This window comes from Python bivittatus, unplaced genomic scaffold (genome assembly GCF_059951505.1).
Source record: "Python bivittatus isolate LINGU-HERP-01145 unplaced genomic scaffold, Pbiv_v1 ctg000850_np1212, whole genome shotgun sequence".
Classification (NCBI taxonomy): Eukaryota; Metazoa; Chordata; class Lepidosauria; order Squamata; family Pythonidae; genus Python; species Python bivittatus.
In genome coordinates this window covers 26,113,105-26,139,893 of record NW_028277112.1, presented here as the reverse complement: position 1 = coordinate 26,139,893, position 26,789 = coordinate 26,113,105, and the positions used below count along the sequence as shown (strand labels likewise).

General features: G+C 36.8%; 2 protein-coding genes across 9 annotated transcripts in view; one reads left to right on the top strand and one right to left on the bottom strand.

The window, feature by feature from the left end:
• The window catches only part of CSNK1G3 (casein kinase 1 gamma 3), a 64,431-nt gene extending 57,328 nt beyond the window's left edge, over positions 1–7,103 (bottom strand). For 3 of the 8 annotated variants that reach the window (XM_088130156.1, XM_088130158.1, XM_088130161.1), the window contains exons 1-2: positions 6,656–7,102; positions 5,995–6,228 (exon numbers count right to left, since the gene is read on the bottom strand). The gene's annotated coding sequence lies outside the window, so the exon portion shown is untranslated. Of the gene's footprint in view, positions 1–5,994; positions 6,229–6,655 lie in introns of all 8 variants that reach the window. The other 5 variants (XM_088130160.1, XM_088130162.1, XM_088130157.1 and 2 more) reach the window with 3 other exon arrangements.
• Positions 7,104–7,127: 24 nt separating this feature from the next.
• Positions 7,128–26,789, top strand: part of CEP120 (centrosomal protein 120) — an 81,424-nt gene continuing 61,762 nt past the window's right edge. The window contains exon 1 of the mRNA XM_088130154.1: positions 7,128–7,838. The gene's annotated coding sequence lies outside the window, so the exon portion shown is untranslated. The remainder of the gene's footprint in view (positions 7,839–26,789) is intronic.

The following is a 26,789-nucleotide window of genomic DNA, read 5'->3' as shown; positions in this document are numbered from 1 at the left end:
ACAGCACTGTTGTTCACTCTTCTTCGGATGGTGACTTCACGAACACTGAAATTTGCCAATGCAAGAGAGCCCTTTAGTTCCTTAAACGTTACCGGGGTTTTTTTGAGACTTCCCGGAATATTATATACCTTGTTCTTGGGGTGATTTTTGTTGGTCGACCACTCCTGGGGAGGGTAAAAATGGTGTTGAATTGCCTCCATTCACACAAGATCAGCCTGATAGTGGACTGGTAGAATTAAAATGGTGTGTCTATATGTGAATTTGCAGGGAGACTGGGGAAAGAGGGTGTGGGGTGCTTGTGTGATCGCGAGGAGGCCAGGGAAAGAGGGCAGGGTGTGTGTGCGAGCAAAGGGGGGAAGAAGGGTGTGATGCATGCGAGCAAAGAAAGGCTGTGGGTGGGGTTGGAGACTTACCAGAACAACTTGCGACCTTCCTTGCTGGCTTCCACATTGACTGCTTTGGGAAGCCAGCAAGGAAGATCACAAATGGTGATCACATGACCGTGGAACGCTGCAACCAGTCATAAGTGCAAACTGGTTGCCAAGCACCCAAATTTTGTTCATGTGACTGTAGGGCATTGCAACAGCTGGAACTTTGAGTACCAGTTGTAAGTCTCTTCATTCAGTGCCACTGTAACTTTGAACAGTCACTGAACAAATGGTCGTAACTCAAGGGCTACCTGTATGTAGCTGTGGATCATTTTCCTCAATAAATAAATGGACAAGTATGTTTTTGACTCATTTGTTTAACTGGGTTCTCTATCTAGTTTTAGGATACGTGGAAAACAGATCACGTTTTAGGTCATATTTGCAGAAATATTGAAAATTCAAAAGGGTTCACAAACATATACACACACACACACACACAAGGTTTTAAGAATATTAAAAATCACAACAAACTATATTAGAACAGAAAAAGTAAAAAAAGAAATAACAAAAAGTTAGAAGTATAATAAGAAAAGAAAAAAGAAGAAAATAGGAAAAAAGAGCAAAATATATTCTTCACAGTAGTTATAAGTACAATTATATTTTAACCTCTGTCTCTAAAGTTACATCTTGAGTCTCTTCTTTCTGTGATTTATCCTGTCTAATCATCAAAACCATAAATCACGAGTTCATTTTTTTCATTTTTATACAAAAAGTCCATAAGGGGTTTCCAGTCACCAATAAATGTAGATATTGTCTTTTCTCTAATAAAATAAACCAGTTTATCCATCTCAGCAAGATCTGTCAATTTCACCAACCATTCGAATCTTTCCATCTTTGTGCATATAACAGTTTTACCATGGATTCACAAACTTTTAAGCACCACTGTACATTGATGCCGCTCATGGTTGCAGAGTAGCCATTTAATATTAAGCCCATAAGTTAATACAGAAGCAGAAGTGCCACAATTGTTACCAGCATAATATGGAACAAGTGCCAGTCAAATTGGTGAGGGGAAACTCTTTATCATAACACTCCAGGAAACTATAACAACCTAGTTTTACTTAACACTCCAGGAAACTACCTTCCTCTGAAAATCTACAACATTAACATTTAAACCTCAGGAGTTTATTATGTATACGTAAAGCAAAATAGATAATGCTTCATACTCATTTGTATATATACAGTTCATACAATTGCTTATATTTCCTTTAAGAAACATTTCAAGTATAAATTGTTTTGTTTTGTTTTTCCCAGAATGTTGCTTATGGTCCTAACCAATCTTTTAAACTGATGTACTTCCAGACAGATGGCTCTTAGAACTAGTAATCAAGATGTAAATGTATAGTCATTCTGTCTCTTTTTCCTCCACTGATTTTTTTGCAGTACCAAAAAAAAAAAAAAAAAAAACAGTGAAAAATACTGGATTCCATGTAAAATTCCATGAATCAGGCAGGGCAACTCCACAATAAAAGCCTCAATGGAAAAGCTCATTTTGGCCACTGAAATAAAATTACTTCAGTTTAATAAAAGACACTTCAGTTTCTCAACAGTACTTTTGTATTGTTTATGTAAAGAAATAAAGGAGTAAATCTTCTTTAAAGTTTATTCCCTAATTGCTTTTAACATAAAAACTATGGAACAAATCCCACAGCCCCCTTCAGGAACAACTACTGTATTCAGAGACTGCATAACTTTTTTTTTTTAGCTTGGGAAGTAGTGATCTCCCAACAGCATGTTAGTTAAACATAACAAGAACTTTCTTCCTTAGAGTTTCCATGTGTTACCATTTCAAAATGAGAAGAAACTTTGTAATGACTTCTCATGGTCAGAGGTAGCTCCAGGCATTATAGGTTGTCATCCTGTTTTATCTGAACTATTACAGCAACAAAAAACGGAGTGATTTGGGACGACCCCCAAATCCTGCAACCACACAGCACTAAAGAATATGATCAGGTTTTTTGAAATATAGTTTTCTCAGATGTATTTATCTGTATCTTTAAAAGATTACATACCACCACATAACATTTTATTTTAGGAGAAACTGAAACTAAGAATTAAACTATTTTATAATGAAACAATGCAAGATCCAAATTAAATTAATCAGGGTTTACAGATTAATCTTAACCTATCACTTAATCAAGAATAGGCAACCTGGAATCTTCCAGATATTTTGGATTTCACTTCCCACAAACCCCAACTATAATAAATAGCAGGATTATGAGAATTCTAGTCTACATTAGGAGGGCAACTTTATGACCAAGAAAAAATGATCTAAAGCATGTTCTTTGGTTATTTTTAATTGTGTTTCCGATTCTGTAACAACTGAATGCCTCTAATAAACAGTTTTGCAAAAAAAAAAAAAAAAAAGTTTCTTGAGCATTTAGGATTTTGTAAATCAGAGATGGGGAATCAATTTCTCTCCTAGATAATGCTAAGCTACAATTCCCACCAGGAATGATGGGAGTTGGACTTTGGCACATCTGATAGCTCACACATTCCTCATTCTTATTCTGCATTATGATGGACATCTTGAATTAGGATTGGCAATCAGAAAAACAGTGGCCAGACTGGCAAACAGAAATGTTGTGCCGCGGTTAAATGGAAAACACGGTATTGTTACTAATGTTTTGCTTAGGGTAGTTTTCTGTTTTGAGTAACATGAGCAACTGTGAATGTGTTTTGGCCATATAATCAAATCAATTCATATACCTGAAGTATGAAGTTCACATGATATCCTTGGGTCAATCATTATTTCTCAGCCTAACTTCACACATTTATTTATTTACTCACTTTTTACCAAATTTATATCTGGACATTTCTGGGAAGCCAGCCTATGACAGTTTATCTGATAAAATATAGAATCAGACAACAATTTTTAAGATGAATTTAAACAGCATCAAACAAAACAATACAAAGCATATCTAGAATCCAAATCATCCATCATATGATGTCATAAACATGCTAGGAATTAACAAGAGGATGTTTATTTATACAAATAGGTTCTTAAGTTTCTCCTAAAATCATCCAGTAGGGATGAAGTCTGTACTCACCAAGAGTACAGTACCATACATAATATTGGTGCCACCACTGAGAAGGCCCTGGACCTAATCATGTCTAGCAGGGCTTCCTTCCTCGGTTGCTCTTGCTATAAGCCCACAGAGGATGAACAGAAATCCCAGTTACTGACACAATGGGGAAGTTGTTCCTTTAGGTAGACAAGACAAATCTGTAAAGAGTTTTATATGTCAAAAGAAGCACTCTGAATTTGGCTCAGACAGCAATGGGAAGCCAGCGCAACTGAGCCAGGACAAGTGCTACATGCTTCCAATGGGGAATGCAAGACAGAAGTCTCACCACAGGATTCTGGAATCACTGCAGTTTCTGGATTTTTTTTCAAAGGCATCTCCCATGTAAAGTGCTTTACAACAAACTATTCATGAGGTAATGAATGAGCCAGTTTAGCCCTAATCAAGAAATGCAAACGCAGTAGAAAGAAGGAATCCCTCACCACCAGATTCACCTGAACATTCAGAGGCTATATGGAGTCAAGAAATACCCCCAGTCTGTGAGCCTGCTTTTTCAGCAAGAGTGAAACCCCACATACATTAAGACTGAATATGACTTATTTGGTAGTAACTCAGTGCAACCACATTGCATGAACTGAGCTATTATGGTTTATAAACCTTGAGTTACATGTTAGCCTATTACATGGACCAAAGTCATACTACTTATTCAGCAGATCAGGTGAAAGCAAGCCATGGTTTAATGCTATGTAAATCCTGCCATATTGCAAATGTATATAATAATTTTCCAGCTACCTTGCTTCTTATAGTTTACTTTACTTACTGTGTACTCATAAAACAGCCACGTGTATCTGTCAAGAAATGTTATTAGCTTGTCAATGCTGATCATATATTTAAGAAACTGAGCTGAATTCAGTTGCCATCTCTCCTGTCAAAACAAACTTACAACCAATTTTTGTAATGAAAGTGCACTTTATATTTTTTTTAAATAGATCAAAGAAGTATAGTAACAAGACTAAACACAAATTTAATCAAACATGAAATTAGGTTTTTCAAACTCTGTTTATATTAGGCAATTTTCCACTGCATATCAGTTTCTCTCTGAATTGCAGGTGCTATAAAGCAGGAGGATGTTGCTTTACCCTGCTTTAGCAGCCTTTATGAAAATTCAAACTGGTTATTACAGGAAGCAAGCTCATATACTGTACTCAAGAGTTTATCATCTTGCACAGAAAATAGTTTTTGCTTAAGCCAGACACTAACACTCTAAAAGCATAGAATATACCCTAGCAAGATTGAATTGTATATTTTTCATACACATTCCTCAAAATCATCCTATTCTTGAACAACTTAAGGATATTCCTTCCAATTTCCACCAACATTCAAAATTAAAAACAAAATTCAGAACTCCATAGAATAATTTATTTAGCATTGTTGATGTTTTTGTAAACTTTGTTGAACTTTTTCATATGGTAATGAGCAAAGTATTAACACATAAGCTGTTCTACCATAACTTTCCAAGAATTGTAAAAGAATTTAGCAATAGACAGAATATAAGAACCCCTGAAGTTATTTGGTACAAATATTTTAACAAAAGTTAATCAGAGTGTTATCCCAGATCTAATACACATGTAGATTTGTGAAACTCTTGACAGGATGTTCATAATCTAACCATGATGAGAAGAGTGTTTTATGAACACAATTATGAGTCATCAATGAAAACAGCTTTAGAATGTATCATACACCCCAATCTTGAAATAAATAGTATCAAATTATACAGATTTAGGTGGAAGGCAAAGCAAGAGGAAAAGCTTAATGAAGAACTATTATGAAAATAGTACTGCATGACCTTTTGCTGTTATACATTAATTCAAAATTTACAGTCTTAACACAGTTCGTAATAGCTTTACAAAAGAAAGCGTAACTTTTCAGAATGCAACACTTTTAATGGATTCTTTGAAGAGATCCAATTAGTTCAAACTGAACTTGAATGGGCTAAAAATATGATAAACACAAAACCCTCTATAACAACTCACAAATAAAAGTAATTATCAACTTTGAAAGCTAATTGGGTTCCTATCCATTATGTTATTTTGGCTTATTATACTTCTAATTTATTTGATACCTTGATATAACACAGGTAAGATTTCAGTAAAATGTATGCAGCATTTAAATAGCTTCACAAACCATTTGAAAGAAAATAGGAGTGTTCACTCTTAAGATAATTCAGTGTTCATTTTAAATACTTTTTCCCGGTTGAACAATTTATACAAGTCACCACAGCAGCTTGATAAGCTCATTTTTGAAGGATAAAGATAGGAGTAAGCTTCCTGAAAGAGACCTTTACAGAGTGCTTTGCGATACTGTGACCAGTTTTTTGAAGCTCTGAAGAACGTCTAAACAATAACAGATCTTTACAGGAAGCTTGTCTGGTTTTTAAACACAAGGATCAGTGATCCAAAGTGATCACCTTTGCTTTGTATCCGGGGAGACTGGGAAAGGGAGGACTGATACAACCAGGCAAAAACACACACATCTCTTACCGTGTTAATAAATCTCGTCTGCCGAGGCTGGTTCCTCACTGGAAAAAGATCAGGCTGCTAATACTCTTCTGCTCTGGAGCTGGAGGAGCAGCCAAACTGCGAAGCCTTCCCCTCACCTCCCCAATCTTCCCATCGCATTAACGCTCCTTCGCAAGGAACAGCAGATGCGTGCGCGTGTGAGAGACTTCAACCCTCATGTATTATGCACACATAATCCTTTCCACTGTACGCGCGCTGGAAAAAAAAAACCGAAAGAAAAACCACGCATACACAACACACTCCCATCCATAGCACAATAACAGAAGAATTCACAGCAATTTCACGCCTGTTCTGATCAGAAGCTCCGGTTCAGCCTTCGCGACGCGGACCGCCAGCCTTCCCGCGAAACTCACGCACAAGGAACATAAACACCTACAATCCGCCGCAGGGTTACGACTCCTTTTCCACAAAAGCAGCAACACGCCTCACACCCAGAAGGCGGGCCCGATCCTTAGCCTTTTCCGCCCAGCCCCCCCCCCCCCCCGCGCCACCTTCTCCATTGTACACCGTTCAAGGAGAGCCACCCCTCCCCGCCGCCGCCTTTCTCCCCTCAGGAGCCCGCTCCATCCCCGCCGCCGCCTCCCCCACCTCTTGGCCACGGAGCGTTCAGAGGCGACTCTACCTTGGAGGAGGAACTGCGGCCGACTCCGGCCTTGCCCTTCTTTCGCCGTGGCAGGGAGGTGCAGGTGCCTCTCGGGCTCGGGGGCAGCAGGAACCGGGAAAAGGAAGGAGGGAAGGCGGCGCTGCTGCTGCTGCTGCTCTACTGCTGCTGCTGCGGTTACGGGGGAGGGTGGGAAAAAGAGGGAAGGGGAGGAGTCTGCGTTGCCCCTGGCCGGCGCGAAGAGTCAGCGAGGCGGGGGAAGGCTTTCGGGACCGCGTCCCGGCGACTGCGAGCAACTCGGCCGTTGTCTTTCTGGATCCCTCTCCTCCGTCCCTCCGGCCTGCGGAAAAAAATGGGCCAAGCGAAACCTGGACGGAGGTTCCGATTCAGCAAGGAGCCGGCTACCGAAGTCGTTCCGGGGCTGGCTGCGGAGATTAGACACGACGGAGCTTCCTTGCTGGCTCCTCTCGCCCCGCCTCACGAGCCACAGGAGCGGTGTAGCTATCCGGGCCGCAGGCCTGAAGTGGAGGGGCGGAGCCACTTGGAAGGGGTGGAGCCGCGCCCACGAGCGAGCCGGCCATGAGGACTGTTTTTTGAAACGGATTCAATGGGGAAAGTGGGCAGAGCTAGGAGCGGCGATGACTCACGCCAAGGGAAAGTGGGAGGAGCCTCGGGAACGTGTGGGAAAGGATGGAGGTTGGTGGGAAAACGCGCTGGGGAGGGCTAGCCGCTCGTTAGAGGTTTGGGGAGCCCGCCTTCCTCCTTCCCTTGAAAGACAGGGATTTTGTCCAATCAGTAAGAAGGGGCATGCTGAGCGAAAAGGGGGAGGTCCCCGTATTTTGCGGGGGACGTTTTTAGCTGCCCAGAAGAAGAGAGATGGAGCTGTGTGTTGATGGTCTCCCTTTTTTTTTTTTTTTTTAAGCCGAGTAATGATTGGCTTGGAGGCATTGCTTGGCGGGTCAGTCCTGCGTTTATCCAAAACAGCACATAGGAGACTGCGGTCTTATCAGGCATTCCTGGTCGCACTGACTCCAGAAATCAGTTCCTCTGATTAAAGTGTAGCTTACTCCGAAGTGAGGATACGGAGGACTGCACCTGACGTGGCATAATGGCTTTTTCTCTGACCTCTGGGCTTCCCAGTGGATAGTTGAGAGGAAATTTGCCAGGTGGCTCTCTTCTGGAAGGACCGTTGCTTTCCCCAGCGGTAAGTGTTAAAATGGTTCAGTCTTCAGCGATTCTGGGCATATTGGTTTAATTTTCTGTTTTTCATCCAGATCGAAGACAGTTTAAGCCCCGGGTAGTCCATTCATCAAGGCGAGAGTTGTTTGATGTGTCTGTTAGTCCAAAGCTTTAAAGACACAATCTGTTTTATCTAATAGCAAGAAAAGAGATAAGAATGAATGTAGTCTTAGTTATGGTAATATGTATGATTTATACATATTGGATGGAGACAAGATTGGGATTGCTGCTAAAGTGCGCCATGTCTGTACGGATACACACTGGAGTGGATGGATTCTTCAAGCATAGGATTGCAAAAGTTGTAGGGATGGAGGAGAGGATCAGAGCTCAGACACTAGCCTATGTTGCTTTGTTGTCAGGCCTGTACCCAGTAGCAGCACATTCACTACCCCCAACAACGCTTAAACGAAAAAGATCATTTGAATCAAAAGCCTTTAAGAAGCTTTAGTTAGACAATTGGAACTGCTGAGCTGATGCTTGAAAGAGAATTGTTGAGCAATTTTTTTATGTTGTGTTCTTACTATTGTTGTCAAAATAATTTTTAAAGCTGAAACCCATTCCTTTGTATTGCTGTCATAACTTGCTTTCCACCTAAATAGTGGTCAATTAAAAGTTATGATTACTTCAACTGTTTCTGTTTTTATTGTAATTGATAAGAATATGGGAATTTTGGATACTTGAATTCACATATTGCTGTAAGCCAATAGGGCTTTTTTTTTTTTTTTTTAGTTTTTGCTTAGAACATTGTGAAAAGTCAGCCAACTGTGATTTATTTATCAAACTGTGGCTTAGCCTGATGTATCAACTTGGTAGGCTTTTATAGCTGCTATTTTATTAGTCAGACCTTAATTAGGCTTGTTCCTATGTCATGTGCCACAGGATTGTATTTTGTAGTTGTCTTCTAGAAAATATGAGATACAAATACATTATGCATTTAAACAGAGAATTGCCTCTTGACAGCTAATTACTGAACATACAATAGAACAGGATGATGCCTTCACCTGCACACAGTTTCCATCCATCACAGCTCAGGATCTGCATCTTGTCTGGACCTCTCCATGGGAAGATAGTTAGGATGGGTTTATGGCTGTTTGTGAGATTGATCTCCGGGATTCTTTTTCCTACACACCCCCTTGGGATCGCCATTTTCAAATAAGCTTGAGAAATGTGTTACAGGATAGGATGGATAGGACTGAAGAAAATGAAACACATAATTAGAAATACTACATCACTTAGGATATTGCTTCATGTGCTACTTTCTCTGGTAAGCTTTCTAACTGCTACTCTGAAGCGGGCCAATTTTTACTGGGAGCTAGTGGGTGATCATTGTGAAAAATAATAATGTGTTTTCCAGAACTTTGGTTTCAAATTATAGGATATAAACCTATTTGGGCATCATGAATTTATATTGTTCTAATTATAAAATAAGCTTACTATTGGTTTATATATCCCGCGATGTGCCAATTCAGGTGGATCAAAACAACTGCCTCAGTTAACCTCTGGGAACAGATTTCAGTTGTTTCAAATAGCTGATTATGGTTTGACTCCCTAAATGGAAAAAAGGCATATATAAGGGGGAAAGAATTATCTGTTTTTTCTTGAAAAAGAAAAGTGTATTCTTTATACCTCTTATTCCTTTTCCTTTCAGTTTTTTTTTAAAGTTGTGATAAAACAGTGTCCTCACAAAGTTACTTGAGAATGAAGTGAAAGAAGAGGGTTCTTTAGCAATCCAGTTCATGATAATAGGTGGGATATATTTTATATACAGTTAATAGTGGTATATTATTTATACACACACACCTAATTTCTGCCTTTAGTTTAGGAAGTTACTTTTTCCCTAAGGTGTGCCTCAAATTGGCCATTATGATATACAGAGTGCTGGACTACACGGGTTTTTAGCCTGATCCATCAAGGCTTTTATTATGTTAAGATGTTGTTGTTAACAATATAAAGTTTAGACATAATAGCCTATTAATATTTGGAAACAGTTCTGTCATCAGTCATCAGTCAAAGGAATCAACAATTGTTATTCAGCAGGGCAAAACTGACCTGATCTAAATCAGATATAATCCATATTTTGAAATAAATGCTTTATTTATTTTAAATGATCTCTCTCTCTTCTTCTCTGCTTCCCTTATTTCTTTTATTTTCCTAAGTCTTTTCTGAAGGCAGTACCAGTTTCCTTCTTCCATATCAATACCGGTGCCTGTTGGAGACAATAACTTTTTGAAAAACACTATAAATACAAGTAGTAATAGTTATATTTTACTGCAGTGCCATTGGCTGCAACCTATGAGTTCTCTTGCATCTGGCCTTATGGATTCTACACATAAAGCTCCTACTCTTTGACCTATGTCATTGGTGGTTTATTGTGACAGAGATTCCCATGCCGTTCTGGACCTTCCCATCGATTGTCAGATTTGGCAATTATCTGAGGAGAACCAGGTAGCTGCAGTGTCCCTTTATTTAGGTTAACATTTAAAGTTTCCAGTACTAGTTAGCTGCTTGACTCCCTGTAAAGGAAAGTGCAGTGAACTCTTTCCATGTGGTCTGGGTTCCGTGTATAACCATGGTACTTACTGGTACTGCATATCAAATGATACCTGCTATGCACATAAACTGTGAAACCATTGTCATGTAATGCCACGATTGTACATGCAAGTATAATTATTTTGGATCACTTGAATGTAGCTATGAGGATTAGTATACTATCTCTTGTTTCTTTGTTTTCTGTTTTGCAGATTAAAGCACATAGGAGTTAGAAAATTATATTAGCACTATCCTGTGACAACAGTAATATATAATATGAAGGTATAATATGAAACAGGCCTGTAAGCACCTAACCATAAGTAATTAAGCATACTGTATGAGTGAAAAGGTAGCTGAGGTAATTTGTTTTGGACAGTTTTGCTCTAATGTAAATCCAAAACTTTTAATGTTTATTTTTAAAACAAGTCATCTCATGTTCTAATTTAGTACAAGTTCATTTTGTTTATCTTTTGTAACCAAGTAGCAAACAAAGGTAATCAATACTAGAAGAATGGGAATATTTTTTTTTTAAAAAACCATATCAATTCTGCTATTTACTGTACTTTGTGGCATTTTTAAGAACTTTATCAGTAACTCACTATAAAATACCTATTTTTGTATTAAAAATGTTAAAATCACTCTTAGCTATGGCTTAGTATTGCACCTGGATTTTTGCTGAATTATTGTTTTGTAATGTCTGTGTATTTTAAACAGTCAATATTTAGCATGCAGTTCTGTTGTTTCCTGCTTCTACTATTTCATCACATTTTTAGCTTTTTTAGAAAATCAAAAGTTGTTATTATGTAAGTCAGACAAACACAACTTAAGTCACTAAGAGGTCGTCCTTATAAATGGTAGAACGGTACATTCACTCTTATATTAACCACAGTTTATTACATTTTAATTCTCACATTCTGCTTGTGCCCCAGCAGTTGTGATTCAGTTCATATATAATTGGAGGTAAATATTCTATAGTGATAACATATCTTGACTATAGCAAGGCATCTTTTTGTATAATTCAAGGTATGTGTGCATGTTTTAAGACACAGTTTAAGATGTAATTAATGAAAGTCATTTGGCCTTCTGGAAGAGAAGGAGAAATGCCTCTCCTCTCTTCCTCTCTGCCTTATTCCCAGCAGCAGTAGCATCTGAACTGGAACTCAGTGCCTGCCACAGGTATTGTATGTAATCAACTAGTTGGAGCCAGATGGGTGACTGAGTTGGAAAAGAGATTGGTCCTGAACACATGTTTTTCCTCCTTGTATGGCAGAACAAGGACAAGGAGGGAAAACATGAAGGTAAGGTAAAAAGATGTCAGTGCCAAAGTGGTCAGGAGGTCAAAGGTCAGGACTCACTAAAGAAAGAAGAAAGATAGGTTTTACTTCTGCCCAAAGTAGTTTAAACTATTTTGTTTATTTTGCTGCTAACTAAACGCTACTTCAAAATTCCATCATAAATCTTTATAGTGTCCCTTGTATCGAAAATAATGTACTTTTTAAGAACTACATTTCCATGTCAATTTCACATTATTATTTCACATGCTCACAAGCTCTGGATACCAAATCCCATTTGTTGAAGATGATTAGGTAATGGCCGCTGTCCAGTATATAGTTAAGCACATTTAGCTCCCATTGTGTTCTTTTTATTTCAGTAGAACTTAAGCATACTTAATTGTACATTGGATTGTTGCCTCTTCCTGGACCCTGTTCAAAAAATGTAATAAACATTTTACTCTCAATCTGCCCAGACTATAAATGAAGACCGAATAGAGATCTTATTTTGCATATCCTTCAGTCAACACCATTTTTTAAATTAATGTTTCATCCTAAATTCTGGGATCAAAATTAATAATAAAATTATGTTGCTATGAACTGAATTTGAATTATTAACACCAAATATGCTTTTATGTTTGCTGTAAGAAAAAAAAAAATGTCAATATATTTTTGACTCTAGGAATTACTCAAACCAAATATTTATGTATTATGTGTCTGTTTAAAAAAAAGGCTTCTATACCCAATGAATCAGTGTAGAATACTGGTTAAGGTGTTGGACTACAAGTAGGAAGACCCAGGTTTTAGTCTGCTCTCAGCCACAGAAGCTCACTAGACACCCACATTTTGCAATGCACTCTGCATGGAGTTACATCTGAATATAAAGGACTCTTATTCACCTGCTGCTGGAAGTAATGTGTTTATGGTGCTGTCTTTTTTCTCAAATTTACATATAGTCAGTAAGCTTCTAAATCAAAATCAAATTCTTTGATGTTTGCCCTTAAAGCTGCCAATTACCTAAGACTGAGGTAAACTATACACTGCATATATTATCCCACTTATCTGGACATTTCATGGAGCAGTTGTGCTCTTTGTGATTTCTTTAAATTAAGATTTGTTCTAAGTAAATTTAGTTGTATCTTTCTCAGACTAAAGATAACTTAAACATAGAAAGATGACTTTCTATGATTAAATAATAGCTAGGGGGATCCCTGCTAAGAGCATATTTCTATTGAGGTTTAATTTTAGATACTAGCTTTCATAAACTAATTACTTTTATTTCTATGCACTGTATTTAATCTGTACTTGATAAAATAAATCAGATAATTGTGCAAATCAATTAATATTCTTCAGAGCTTCATATATTTAGGTCAATACTGTGTTAAATAGAAATGTTTATTTTGTATTGTATTCAGAGCCATCTTGTAACACCTTACTATATTGGATTTTTTATGACTGTTTTTTGTGTATGGTAGGTTTGTGTGTGTATGAGTGCGTGTGCGCCTTTGAGTCAATGTTGACTACTGGCAACTTCAGTTTTATTCACAGTGTAAGTGTTACAGTGGAATATACTATTTGCATCATAGCAAGCTGTATACGGCAATCTGTACAACGGTAGCCAGTGGTTTCTGCTCTGTGCAAGATTTTGGCTGCCATAAGAGAAGTACTTGGGGTCTTTTCCTATCCCCAAACAAATGAGTTTGTGCCACATTTGAATTTAATATCAGTTAACTTCATGGTAGAGGAAAAAGGCATGAATGACCTGGCAAGTAGACAGTTCCCCAAGAGATGATATTTCTCTTTGCACCAGTAGCAGGCATCTGGTTTCTGATTGTTGCTTTGTATCTTGCACAGTAGAACCATATCTCTTGGACCATATAGTCCATTGTGAACTGTTCATCCGGTTGGTCAGATGTGAAAAAAGAAACAAAGTCAGCCACAGTGTTCTTCTATCACTTCAGCATTATTTTATGTAATTAACAAGTCTGTGTGGGTTTTACCGATATATTGGATGTAAGCTTTTAATAAATATGTAAGTTTTTAATAAAGATTGGGCTCATTTTATCATCTCATTGATGGCTGAGATAATATGGTCATTTCCTATAAACCCTAAGTGGTATAGGGCCTGGTTACTTGCGGGACCACCTATTTCCCATAGTCTCTGGCTGATTCAATCTGGCAGATTTTGCACACTCCGGGTTCCTTCAATTAAACAATGCCATCTATCAGAACCCCAGAAGTGCACCTTCTGTGTAGCAGCACCTGTCCTCTGAGATTCCCTCCAAGACCTAGATGGCCCCCATTCTGCTGGTGTTTTGAAGGACGTTGAGGAGCTGGCTCTTCACCCAGGCCTTTAGTGAACATGATTGAAGCCCTTTGGGTTGTATGGGTCTGTTTCTTTTTGTTCCTGTCTGGTTTTTTGTTATCTTGTCATCTTTTATTCCTTTGTTTTTATCTCTTATGGGGTGTGTGCTGTGTATATACATAAATATATATATTGTTTTTAATATTTTTACTTGTGAACCATTCAGTTGTTGGGAGTCAAGCAGTATATGCATTTAATAAATAAATTTCTAAAAGATTAAAAGAGATTAAAAATATCTTAAGATTTTTATGAACAAGTAACATTAGACACCTTGGATGAATTTTATAATTGTCCTTCCCTACAAAAATACCTTCTTTGTATAACTACAAGGAAAAAATGTTCCACTTTTGGTTTAATCCCCTGAAGTTCAGAGAACCCGACCACAAGGTATGTACTGCAAACCCAGGCTATACAGGACTACCTCCATTCTAAGAAATTCATGGTCCTGATACAATTTGCTTAGTTGGAAAATGGGAAGTCTTTGCCAAAAGATACAAATACACCCCAAAAATTTTTTTTTCTTCCTGCATGAAAGCTCTGGAAAAACATATGACTTAACCATGTTAAATACAGATCCCCAGTTAAGAGCAAAACAGCTTGGAATGCAGCAAAAAGTGCAGCAAGATCATCTCAAGAACCTCACAGGGCCTCCAATCAACAACCAACCCCTCTGAGTTCAAATCTGATGCAGACTACAAATTCCATAAGGTAACCCCTTTTGGAACCATGGCACTGAATAAGGCTTGCAGAGACATGGGGTAAAGCATCTGCAGAAAACCTGATTAGTCCCTCAGTATTAATCCCCCAAAGCCTTGAGAACATCACCACAAATTATGTAGCAGGACAAATAGGTTGCTAGAAGCTGCAGAAAAGTCAAAGTAGCTCATAAGGCCATGTTTTCCACATCTGGTTCTTGATATAGATCATCCACCAAGATGGCCAAAATAATCTCAGTCCCATTTTTCATCTGAAAGTCTGATTTGAAGTAGGACCACATCATTAGTATTATCCAGGTATATCCTAAAAGGGTTAAGGAAAAGTTCATTTAATAGAAAGTTTATTATTGATTTTTTAAACAAGAAGGAACAACCTCCTCCCATAAAATAGTGTTATTCACTTCAGTAGAACAATCCCTCTTTGGATTGTCAAAGAGGAAAACAGCTGGTAGTCTTTACCAATCCATATGCTTATCAATATCCTCAAGATTTCTAAACCAAACAGAATCCTAAACATCCATCTGACCTGCCCTGATATTGGAGCCCAAATCATTGTGGATCAGAGTTAATTTGTCCTCAAAGAATTAAGCATACCCTCCCCCCCATCCCATTTATATATAACACATGGAAGCCTCCCATCATTTTATCTTCAGAATAACAATCCTGTGAAATAGGTTGGGCTTAGAGACTGTTTCAGAGTCAACAGAATGACTTACATGGCTGAACATGGATTTGAGCCTGGGCCTCCCTGTTTCTAATCTTACCCTTCAATGACTACATTAGACTGACTCACATAAGAACATCACCAATCTACTCTGAGGAGACAATAATGACAAAAATCACTATTGGTTTGGATTTTTCTTTATTGCTCTAGGTTATATATAAAACTATGCAAGCTTTAATTCTACGAGACACCCAATGTTGTTTCTAAACTAATCTATATTTTGCCTTGAATCCATTGAAAATTGTCAGATAATGAATATCTGCGGTTCTTCCCAGCACAATGCTTATTTTATGCAGCTGGAATTCACATCAGCTAAACAGTAGCACAAATGGATTGAACAAATTATTTTTAAAAAAGCTTTTGAGGCTGCATTTCCATACACTGTTACCTGAGTAAGGCCCAGTAAGTGTTGTTTTTAAGCAGATATGTGTATGATTGTAGCATAAGTGCTGCTATAGCAATATCATGTTCACGCAGCATCTCAGTTTTATACTCGTCTATTGATATTTGCACTTGATTTTTTTTGTTACATATAAAAACAGTGTAGTTAGGATAAATTGTCCATCTGTCAAACTGTCTCGTTTTTCACACTTCTGTTGAAATGTCTAGGTAACTTTAAAGAGCCTACTTTGTTTCTGAGAAAAATCCAAAGCTCCATCATCATAGGAGACCACGTGCTACATAAATCACTACACCAATCATCTTCAAAACCCTTCTTAGTGTATTTTCTTCCTAGAAATGAAATGCTTCCAATCATACGTAATTTGGCATCTGCTATTTCTACTACTGCTGATTCTTAAAATGCCCCATAGAAAAAACTTCCTGACTGCAATATTTTAAAACATTCTGTCACTAAATACTTTCTTTTGGGGCAGTGTCAGACCACAAAGGTTTCCTCATCACTATATTCCTCATAGTTAAATTTCATGCCCTGCAATAAATCTCACAGAAAATAAAGAACCTACATAATTATTTATAGACAGGCTATTTTTCCAGACTTCAGATAAAAGCACAGCTCCTGATATGCAAAACATTCTTTCTGTTTCTTTTTGGAAATGTAAGAATTTTTCCCACTTCATTTCCTGCTAAACCTCTTTTTTGTTACTACTATTAAAAACTGTATATTCTCCCCTTAATTTACTTGTAAATTTGTGTGGGGATGTGTGTGTGTGTGTGTGTGTGTGTTTATATATGAGAATGTGTAGTTTCATGGACAAATGCAGTTTAAACAACCATATTCAATATTTCTACATAGAAAGATATTTATGTTAAAAATATTAATATAATTATGAAATGGAGACCAGATTTGACTAAAACTATCCATAAATGTAGCATTCTTCAGAACTTTTCACCGTTGTGTTAATTGTATTTTAAACTTGCAGTTTCTGCAGCTAATAATAAGGACATAATTAATTTCTTATGCTGTACCAGTTTCTAAATCTGGACAGTAAACCAACAGCAGAATTATGAATAATAGGTGAGAGATTTTCACAATTTTCTAAGATTGTTTTTACCAAAATGAGTAACTATAAAAGAGCATTCCCTCCAAAAATGGTTATACAATCCCTCCAACACAATCAAGGAACATTGCAGTTTATGTAATGCAACTTTACAAGAATGCAATATAATCTTTTATGATTAATTCACTGATGACTTGCCAAAATAGATTTTAAAAGAATTTTATGCTACAAAGCATTCTAAGTAGATTCATCAAGGTCTTGTCTCAAAGTGTTCTTCCAGAATGTTTTGAGCCTGTCATGTTTGAAATACAGTAGTGATAAAATTTCCATAATATTACATGAAGTAGATATATATAATTCTGATGTTATTAATGGTTAGTACTGGTGAGATCTGGTAAGCTTAATAAAAAAGTATATAACTTGACTTATATGAAGCCATACTGGAACAGAGGTAGGTTTTAAATATATAATTTTTATTGAAGAATTTAGTGGCAGTAATAAAAATTAATATAAACTAAACTCGGAGAAAGAAAGTAAAAAGAGAAGAAAAAGTGCAAAGAAGAAAAAGGAAAAGGAAAGAGATAAAGAAATATATAAGGAAATAACTTCCAGTCTTCATCACAAGAAGTATAAACGAGAACAGATATCTCTTCCTCCCATAACCCATCCCTTATCTATAAGCAAATCCATAAGACATCAACTTTTCAATCCTGGTGTCAGCAAAAAGTTGGTAAAGGGTTGCCAGAACTTTATAAAAACATGTCTTATTTTAACCTGGATCAAATAAACCAATTTTATGTTCCTTTCTTTTACTTCTGAAAATCTTAATCTTTAATTCATTCAAATATTGTTGTAGAATTTTATCTCTCTTCAATTATTCTTTGTCCTATTCCAAAGACTTTTTTGAGGCTTTAACAAGCCTCTTTTGTACATCTAGTAAAAAGATATTATCCAGGTCATTCTCTTGGTTTATCATTTGTATTTCCCTTTTAATTTTTAAAACTTCAGCCAGCTTCTTTTGTATATCTAGTAAAGAGTCCTTATCCAGGTCATTCTCTTGGCCTGTCACTTGTATTTACACTTCAAATGCCTTCTCTGTCTTGTAATCCACACTTTTTTTTATCCAATATTTCTGATTCTACTTTTTCTGCATCAAGCAAGATTTGTTTCACATTTGTTATTCCTTCATTAACTTCTTTTGAACATAATCTATCCATAGAAGCAGACATTTTTACTGATATTGTTGATATTGTAGCTACTAGTTTCTGGACCCATTCTTTGAAGATCTCCTTTGATATTTCAAATGTTATAGCATTTTGTGTCATTTTGTAAATCCCAATACTAATCAAAACTAAAAGCAGATTTACACTTTTTTTTTCTTTTTGGCTGGAATCTTTAGTCCCCTCTAGTGTCCACTTTAAATCATAAGGTCTCTAATTTCTCTTATGACTTACAGTAGACAAAATAATTTTGGTTTCCATGAAAAGCTATTTATTTTATATAGTTAGTTCCAAAATCTTATAGTACAAGTTTCAATGTTCCAAATTTGTTTGGATCTTTAATTTGTTTATAATTTTCTTAGTTCGAAATCTTATTTAGCTTTTTGCTGTTTATTTCAAATACTTTCAGTTCTTAAACTTACAGTTAATTTTTCTTTTGTTCAGAAATGAAGATAGACTCACCAGGTGGCTTTTCAAACTTGTCATTCCAAAGATCTCTAATAACTTTAATATGGTTAGATAAACAATTTCCAAAAGTGATTAGAAAGCGAGATTAGAGAACTTAGTGTCCTTTAAAAGGCTCCACCACAGTTGTGAGCTTGATGATTGATCTCTTTGTCTCCCAATTCTCAAACCCATAGGAGACTGCTGTCCTGCAGTCTCCTCATGAGGAGCAGCCATCTGGAGCACATGTTTTTCAGTGTTTGCCACAGTTCTCATCTGCACTCTCCCGGAGACTTGTTGAGCCCGCCGTGCTTCCTCCAGAAGTCCGGAACAGAGGTAGGTTTTCCACCCATTATCAGATCGTTAAACTTTTAAAGTCTTCCATTTTCTCACTCCTTGTATTGAAAAAAATGAATGATCAAGAAATAGGAAGCAAGCAGGATCAGAAGGCAAAGGTTGTTTCCTGCTAACAAATGATTCCTTGACATAGACAGAATCTCCACCATTGATCTTTAATTGAATTGTTTTGTTTAAAAATATATAATCTTTCAGTTTGGTGTACTTAAACCTTAATCGTCCTTTTGTTTGTTGTGTATGGTTTGTCTTTATTCATTTTTGATTAAGAGTCCAATATTCAGTAGGTGCTGTGTTGCTGTTATTCAGTCATTCAGTTACTTCCAGCTTTTTGTAACCCAAAAAACTTCAGTTCTCCAAGATTGTTTAACACAACTACTTCTTTAAGTTCTTGTAAGAGTATGCTTGTGTCATCCTTGGAAGAAGCAAATCTAAAAGAAATACAGAATTACCAAATCCATGTGGTGTAATTTTTATGATGTACTTTTTGAAAATAGTTTTTTTCTTACCTTCACAAAATAATTTTCATTCCTTCACAAATTCATTATCCACAAAGTTGGATAGATGTCAAAGACCATCAAAACTAATAAATTGAGTGATTGCAATTAATTTTTTCTAATTTTAAAACATAAAAAGTACAGTAATCAGAATCAGACCTGTGACATACTAAGAAGAGAGGTTACACTATTCCTGCTGTTCTGATGAACACTGGCTACCCTATATACTCTCACCAGGGAGAGATATAATACTATTTTGAAGAAGACTCTGCAAAGGTCTTGAGGAAGATATAATTTGACTAGATTCCCCACTCTATTAGCAAGGCTGGAAATCATTCCCTCCTCCTCCTCCTCCTTTTCCTCCTCCTCCCCCTCTCCTCCCCCCCTCCAAGTGATAGTGATATGATGGACAGTCTGGGACTGCAGTACAGTGTACCCAGGCTGAGTATAATTTGTTCTTCAAGAAAAACACACTGTTTGTAGACTCATGTACCATGAGAAGAATCTGGCTGATGGCCCTTTCCCTAGACTACTGCTGATTAGGTACACACATTATGGAAGCCATTTTTAATCATGGTTTCAATAAGCCACCAATAGCTCATTTCACACAGCACATTAAATTAAAAAAAAAAGTGACTGTGATGCAAGAATCCAGACTTTTTTGTTTGTTTGTTTGTTTGTTTGTTAAGTATATTGCATTACACGCTGACCATGTTTGGTCACTCAGTGAACTCTATGGCTGAGCAGGGATTTGAACTGGTGTTTGCCCTGGTGCCACAATGTAAACATTATGCCTGTTCAAATGATTTAAAAATCAGAAAATGTTTTAGTTGATTTATTAGATATATACACTGCCCAATTCCCCACGAGTAAATTCCATTGCACACACATGCTCTAGATCTGAAACCAAAGAAAGAACACATTATCAAGACACAGAAATTAAGGCAGAAATAATGACATAGTTTCTGTCAGCAACTATGTCATTTCTAGTAAGCAAAAAGCATAGTAAATGTTTTTAAAGCTTATCATTATCATCATCCCAAATCAATCCACTGCAGGATTGTCTCTTCAAGGAAGGCTATGAGCCATATTTTCCTGTTCAGGGTTGAACGAAAGTGACTAGTCCAAAGTCACCCAGCCAGTTTCTGTGCCTAAGACAAGACTAAAACCTTGTCTTTATTCCTAATCTCCACATCTAACCACTACACTACCCTGGCTCTCATTCATTCATTCATTATGTGTGTTACACAAACACACACACACTTCATTTCAGTTTCCATTCTGAGACCTGGTAATCAATTTGTTTACGTAATCTAAGTTGAAAAGTACTGAGCTTTGCTATAGTTTAATTTGCTCCTGGTAGGGAAGACAGTGTTTTTTGCCCATTGTTCAACTGTCTTGAACAATGTACCGTATTTTTCCGACTATAAGACGATACTTTTTTCTAAAATCCTTACCCTAAAAACTGAAGGGCGTCTTATTCAAGGAAGTCAGCCGAGAATCGCGCGGTTCCAAACTGCCCATACTTTGTTTCTGCAGAGAGGCTTCCTCCTATTGCTAGCCTCCAATCACGAGTGAAATAGCTTGTCTCCCAAACAGACTTCCTCCAATCACGAGCCTGATGTAACTGACGTCAGCTGATGCTGAACAAACCAATTAGAGGAAGGCTGTTTGCAGAGACAAGCTATCTGCAGTTTCACTCGTGCTTGAATGTAATCAGTTATGCAAAAGAGCCTGGAAATAGAGCTCCAGAGAGACAGTTTGGACTTCCTCCCACCGAGTGTATCAGGTCAATGTTAACTAATTACTAGATAAAAATGTGTTCTGCACTATCTTTAAAATATTGATTTTTTAATTTTGGGCTGGAAAAGTGGGGGTCGTCTTGTACATGGGGGCGTCTTATTGTCGGAAAAATACGGTAATTTCTAAAATTCTCAACTAGAAAAGACTACTGATATCTGTATGCTGTGATAAAGTTATTAATTACTATTTCATTGTTCATTTAAAATATATTTTGTGGTGTTAATATATCTTTTGTAATATTTGGAAATAGAATATTGCAGTACATACTGTAGCACAGCCTTTCTTAATCTGGTGTCCTCCAGCATGATTGTTGCTTACAGTTTCTGTGCATCCTGAGAGTTACAGTCTCAATAGTTTGGGACAGCATTCTTGTACGCAAATTTTAAACATGTATATATGAAGCACTATGATTTCAACTTGCAATTACTATTTCATCTTCTCCAACCTCTGTTTTTCATGAGTCTCTGTGCCTTTGTCCTGTATGAAGATTTCTATTTGCAAGCTCAGCCTGGGTACACTGTACTGCAGCCCCAGACTGTCCATTATATCACCATCACTGGGGGGGGGGGGGGAGGAGGAGGGAATGATTTCCAGCCTTGCTAATAGAGTGGGGAATCTAGCCAAATCCTGCCTTTTGTGATGGCAGGCTATTACCAGATACTATGGAGGCCTTTAACCTCCTCTTTCTCAGCAATCCTTTCCCTGAGTGAAAAATATTTTTCAAGGCTTGAGGAACAGTACGTTCCATCTATCTCTTAAGCTTTCTCCAACCTTTTTAGTTCTGTCCATTAACAGGAGCCACAGTAACACAATTTGCTGCACCAAATTGTTTTGTCCTCCCTTTATGTAGCTTCTTGCAGATTACAGAGTCAATTCTTTTCCAGATGCAGCATCTTTCGGGACCTGTAACCTGTTCAACCCACCAATAAATACAGTATGTGATTAGGCACCCAAGGTTGCCACAAAATTGCCCATGCTTTTTTTTTCTTTTGTTTTTGCTGCTTTCAAATAAGTGTTGACTCCTGGAGACTACCTGGACAAATCCCTGTAGTTTTCTTGGTAAGATTTTGGAAGTGTTTGTCCTCCCCTTCTTCCTAGGGCTGAGAGAGAGTGGCTATCCTAAAGTCACCCAGCTGGCTTTGTGCCTAAGGCAGGACTAGAACTCATGGTCTCCCAGTTTCTAGCCTGGTGCCTGAACCACTGCACCAAACTGACTCTCACTCATACATTACTGAATTAATAATATCCTCAATTCCACTGAAATCTTATTTGAGTGTCAGTCAGGGTTCCAGTGATTTTAGATGTCAAAAAGACTAAAAAAGAATCTCTCTTTAACACTGGTGCTCAAATAAAAGTAAGCACAGGAGCCTCCTTCAGACAAATATGAAATATTCCTGTTCAGGGCATCAGCTAGCCATATTCATTGTCACGATTCTGCATTCCACCACCCCCTAAGCAAACTTGACTTTGGAGATAGAGGTTTGCCTGATTTTTCTAAAATCTATACCTAACACTGAGTGCAGATGAGAGCCCTAGTTTTTAAAATCCGTATTTGTCTATAAAGTAACTGGGAAAGTTTGAATAACTGCAAAGCTGCTTGTTCACTGAGCTGTTTCTGTAGAAAAATGATTTTGTTCTTTTTTCATATGTGCATCAGAATAAGTACTTGATGTTTGAATAGTTCCGTTAGAGAGTTCTGTCTTTAATTCAAAAGATAAGAAAAAGAGGAATATTAATTTCGTACAACAAAATTTGATACAACTGTAATCAGTACTAGGTAACACTACTAGCATGCAAAAATTAACCCATTTAGTACACAAAACTTTTTAGATCATGAAAGATTGCTTATGTAGATTCCATAAAACAATTCAAATTTACAGTACAATAGATTTTACAGTAACAACAACAAAAAGCTAATGAGAAATGAATGATTGCTAGAACAAATTGTGTAACTGAATTTTTAAAAGGAAGCTACAAAGTAGAGGAATGTGTATGTGTATGTTTCTTCCTGTTGCAGTTGGAATAATAACAATAAGAAATGGTGCCAGTTAAGAAGTTACCAAAATAATGCTATCTTTAAAACTCTGTTAAATACACTAATTATGCCAGTGCAATAATTAAAACACTTTAAATTCAGCCGAGTTGAATGAGGCACCTGAAATGCTTGTGTAGATCCTTATTAATAAACCTGTTACCAGCTTTTCCCTACCTAGAATTTACCAGATAGGTTTGCATCACAGTTTACAGCCTTTTTAGCACGACTTGGTAGCTGAGAATTCTGAAAACTGTATTCCAATAATATTCATAAAGCAATAATTTGTGAAAAGTTGTTTTATGTAGAGGTTCATCCTTTATATTCTTAAATGTTATGCACCCAAACTCTAATAATCAAGTTAATAATCAAGAATTGTTTATTATTTCAAATAAATAATTAGAAAGAAATAAAAGCACAAGGGAACAAATGTATTTCTTTATAACAGTGAAGGAATATTTTAATCTGCATTTACTGGGTCTGTTTGGCTAAAAAAGGGAGAGACAAACAAATCATTTCAAATGTTCACTGAAAAATGATGATATAGAAAAAAAATTCCCATACAATCAGTAACATTAAATCTTTAAGTAAACTGATATCTTGATATAAAATAACAGTATGTTATTCTACTGATAGTCATGGTTTTCTGATAGCCGTGGTTTATAATTACAGCTACAAATACTATATTTGTACAAGATACAAACACTGTGTTCAGGAAATCTGAATCTGACTCCATTGTGTAGTAATTCATTAAAAACAACTGCAGGGATTGTTTCTGGAAACCAGCCCCACCCCCCCAAAAAAGTTTGATGTTTCTGAATGATGCAAAATTAAAAATAACATCCAAGAGTGTTTTCATATACATGCTTAACGTTCAGCATATTTCATATCTACAGATTCTCAAAAGCACTGCATGGGATCTAGAGTGTACTTGGAGGAGACTTCAAAAAAAACACACACCTCTGTTTGATACTTTAATAATTTAATTTATTCAGTTCTACCTCCCTTACTTGTTTATGTTTCTGCTTTCCATTCTTTTCTGAAACTTTTGATGGGGTTCATTCTCACCTAGCTGTTCATATTTGAAAGGAATGTTATCAAGTTGGTTTGTTGAAAACTTCACTATAAAGATCTGACAAATCTGACGTATCATCTCATACACTAATCCTGCCTAGGGCTTCATGGTAATCTTTAGCCTTCTTTAACATGTATTTCAAGTGCAAAAACTTGCAAAAAATATGGAATTAAAAGCAATAATAGTCATCGACAAGATGCATACAGATGTCCCTCTCTTAGATTTTGGTAATGCTCAGTCTTAAAGGTGTGCATTGTCCAGCTTTTTGTTTCTTTTATGAACATGTCTAAAATGAAAACAAACACCTTGTCATACAGTGAATGTGAAAGAGGGTGCATTAATAAAGATTCCCCCCCCCCCCAGGTCCTTACCTTTGCAAATTTAGCACTGATCAGATGTTTAGTCCAAAGAATTGAACAGTTTACTCACACACATAGTGGATAGGATCATGCTGTTCAGCATGGCAAAGTCAGAGATTAAAGGACATGGCCTGCATACACAGGAATAAATATCCACATAAATAGGATTTGTATTTATTTAAAAGAAGAGCTACAGTCTTTTGTCTACTATAAAAGGAAAAAAAAAAAACGTTAGTGGACTTCCTAGTTTTTCTCTGACCAATGTCCCCACCCCTCCCAAATAACTTGTGCGTGTTATAATCAGAGATGTGTGGGACTATGAACTACATTCTTGTCCTTAATAATTTTCTTAGCTGAACTTTTCACAGCATTGCTGACATTTCCATGTGTTGAACACTGGAACTTCTACCTAGAACCATTGGAATCAAACATAACCAGGATTTGTGGGCTAGAGTATACTTCATCCGAGGCATAATAAATAACCTGTGTTTATTCAGAAATTACTAGTTTTGTAATATCAAAGTATTAGTTTATAAAAACTAATCTTATGTAACATCCCTGCTTCACCTCTTTTTGGTTAAAAATTCAAGGGTCAGTTTATCTGTGGATGGGCCTATATGCAAGTATATATATGGGATATATGGGTACTTTAAAAAGTACAGTATTACTGTATATATTTGCAGGTAAGACCATCCACGGATAAGCCAAAACCAATTTTGGGGGGGTGTATTTTGGCACGTAAAATTCTCGGCTTATTCATGAGTACATGCAGTATATTAAGAGCAGCTACCAGTATGGCTATAGATAAGACAATACAATTAATTGGAACTTATGAATAGAGTCTCATAGGGTACGCTTACTCCTACCCAAGTTCTTGAATCAGTATATGTGGGATAATGGCTTGCACATTTTTAGCTAAGACTTTTAAGAAAATGGAAAATCAAATATTATTTGAAAGTTGTTTCACATCAGCACCATCTGAAACTGCAGCATAGAATAGCTGTGTTGCCTTCTGTTGGTACAGAGGAAATAGCTGATTGGGAGCTCCACCATGTGAAGATGTCCCACTATACACAAAGTAATAGCTGGCAGAAAGTCCCCAAATAAACATTACAGGAACAAAATAGAGGAGGAGACAGCTGTGGTTAATTGAACCTAGAGATACTTCTTTGTCCCAATCTATATCAGCTATACCAGTCCTAAACTGGTGTTTCTTAGGTGCCATCAAATCAAGCCTGTCTCTTGGCATATGTAGGGACAAATACTTGCTATATCAACCTGTTCCTGGTGCCAATCTGTAGCTCTTCCAAGAACATTACTGCAATATCTTTGAACCCATTCATCCACCTTCTACTTCCCCCAATCTTGCCAAGCATAGTCATTTTTTATAGATTGTCATCCAATCATATCACATGCCCAAAGCATGTAAGTTTTTGGTTGCTGATATCACCTTAAGAGAGTAGTTGGTTTATATTACATCCAGAACCAATTAATTGTTTCTTCCTGCAACCCACGGTAGTTTTAGGTATCTTTTATGGTCTTTCTTTCACTCTTTCTCCATGTCCTGGTTTTGCAACTATATATTTCCATAAGAAGAAACATTCCGTCAACTATTCTAATCTTTGCTGTCGTAGAAAAATCTTTATCCTTTATTATCTTTTCTAAGTTTTTCATTGCCATCTGCCCTAGGACTGATCTTCTCTCACCTCCCCAATACACCATTTATCTGTTACTGAACTCAAGAAAACAAAATTATCTACCACATTCATTTTTTCATTATCAACTATAGATTCATTGGGTATGTGGGATGACATTGATCCAAATTTTTCACTTTCCATTTTTTATTTTGATAATGAGTTTCACTAAATCATCTTTACTTTCAGCTAAAAAAGTGGTGTTACTGCTTATCTGAAACTGTTAGTATTTTAACCTCCAATTTTGATTCCAGCTATCATCTTTTCCAATCCTACTGTTTTTACATTTGTTTTACAGGTCAAACAGGTATGAGGACAATATGTATTCTTGTCTCATTATCTTCTCTATTCTGAAAAACTCTGCTTCCCCCTC